Below are 2,195 nucleotides of genomic sequence, written 5' to 3'. Positions count from 1 at the left end.
GCTGTCTAAATTGCTGAATATTTCTATAGCACAGGCTACACAATCAAAGCTGGAAGGTAACTGGTCTGTACAGGCAACACCCGGAAATCTTCATAAATAAGCCTTAGTATGTGCAGGTCTCACGACCGCTGTAGCAAAACGGTAAGAAGTGGTATAACATGTAGTAAGTACAGGGATCATGTCTAAGACATGTAAGACGTCCGGGGGGCCCGAACATTGTGAACAAGGTCTTAGATGAGAGTCGTCCATGTGTTCAATACTGGATGTTATTGATGGCCAGCTCCGTGATGAATCCCAGCACTTTGATTAGCTAGTCCTTACTGAGGAACTTTTCCTTCACAATGCGCTGATGCCACAGATGCCGTCACCTTGACGAGCTGGATTGCTGATAAGTGGATTCGAAAGTGTCTGAAGAACTGCGAGTAAAGACATTGGAATAAATTGTCCACTTCCTCCAACGTGACCTCATCCTTTGATTTATAAATATCATTCCATGAAGTCTTGAAGTCCTCTGTGTGGCTGGCATAAGAAATGTTCATGCAAGGTTCGACGGGCAAACAAACTCTGTGGCCGACACTGATCCAGACAACTCATACCCGGTCGACATCGCTGCTAGCCACGTAAGGTCCTGAGAACTGATCAGCAGTTTACCGAAATAACAGTCAAAGTTTCTTTGGTACCACGTTCCTACGATAGCCGTGAGCGCCTCGGAGCCATTATACAGGAAGAGCGTGAGGCAAGTAAATGTCTTTGGTAACACCTCCAATAGATCGTCCTCTGTGTATGTCCCACAGTACCAACCTGTCCACACAATCCGGTCCTCTGTGCTTGCCTTGGTGAGTGGAGGCTTTGATGAAATCAGTATGAACACAGCCAGTGAATCTCCAGGTAAACAGGAAAATGTGGCTTTTACGTTTGGCTCTGAGCCCACTTCAATAGCAAGACCCTTCTGCTTCTCGGCAGCTATGTGGGCGGACAGGTGCTTGGAATACTCTTCCAGTCTGGTGTATGAGAAATTATACATCGGTGTCACGCTGTACAGGATCCATTGTTTTTGAAGGAGCAAAGCAGCCTGCGCCAGATCAAGAGTTTCCTCCAAGGGGGTGCACTGCGGGATTTTTCTTTTAGACAAGCTTTACAATGCAGACCATCAACCTGCAGAGGCCAAGCTTCTGGGAGGATACCTCGGGCTGTGAAAATGACTGCTCCTTCATGCCAATGACCTACTTCTGGGGGTTAACATCCCATCGGTTGGTGTTTGCATAAATTATGTTCCCGTTCACTGACTGTAAACAGAGATCTTGACAAACAAATGTATCAAACTCTGCCACCATCTTTCTAGGTGCCACGTCTCCAGTCCCCTGACCAGCCAGATTTACCAGCATCTGTTCCAGAACATGAAGCAGTGGAATGACATCGTTCATCCCGTAGTGCTGGCGACTGACAAATAATGTGGCCTCCCCAAAGGGCCTGAGCAAATGGCAGGTGTCAATCATGAGCTGCCACTGGCTGACATTGAAGTTACACAGGGGACTACTCCTGTACGCTTGGATCATCAAGAAATAGTTGATGACCTTTCTCTGTTCGTATAGCCGGTCCAACATATGGAAGATGGAATTCCAACGAGTGAAAACGTCGCATATCAGCCTATATTGGGGGATGCCGTTCTGCCGCTGCAGGTCAAGGAGGGTGTGCTTTACGGTGTACGAGTGGCTGAAGTGCATGCAAAGTTTCATGGCCATTTTTAGGATATCTTGCAGATGGGTGGAAGACGTCAGGAACCACTTGACAACCAGATTGAACATGTGTGCCCTGCAGGGCGTATGGCTCAGCCTTCCTTGACGCAGCGCAGACACCATGTTCTTCACTTTGTCAGTCACCATGGTTCTGATTTTGAGTTGTCACGGAGAAAGCCAGGATTCAATATCTTGATGAAGGACACGGAGCAGTTCCTCCCCTGTGTGACTCCGTTCGTCCAGGCAAACCAGGTGCAGAACAGCGTGAGAGTAATGAGAGGGGTCGCACATGGCTTGCATACACTACATGCCTCCAACATAATTCTTTGATCTCTACATGAAAAAAATGTATTTGGTGTAAATCGTGCGAGGGGCATAGTTGGATACATTGACTTCACAAGAGATACAGAGCAGCAGTGTTTGCTTAGAAATTAAAAATTTCCCCACTGCGTAATTCGG

General features: G+C 47.2%; 1 pseudogene; it reads right to left on the bottom strand.

Moving 5' to 3' along the window:
- Positions 1 to 253: 253 nt before the first annotated feature.
- Positions 254 to 1,264, bottom strand: LOC122931831 (annotated as a pseudogene).
- Positions 1,265 to 2,195: the final 931 nt, after the last annotated feature.

The sequence above is a fragment of the Bufo gargarizans genome, chromosome 1, assembly GCF_014858855.1.
Source record: "Bufo gargarizans isolate SCDJY-AF-19 chromosome 1, ASM1485885v1, whole genome shotgun sequence".
Lineage (NCBI taxonomy): Eukaryota > Metazoa > Chordata > Amphibia > Anura > Bufonidae > Bufo > Bufo gargarizans.
This window is presented reverse-complemented; position numbering and strand designations above follow the sequence as displayed.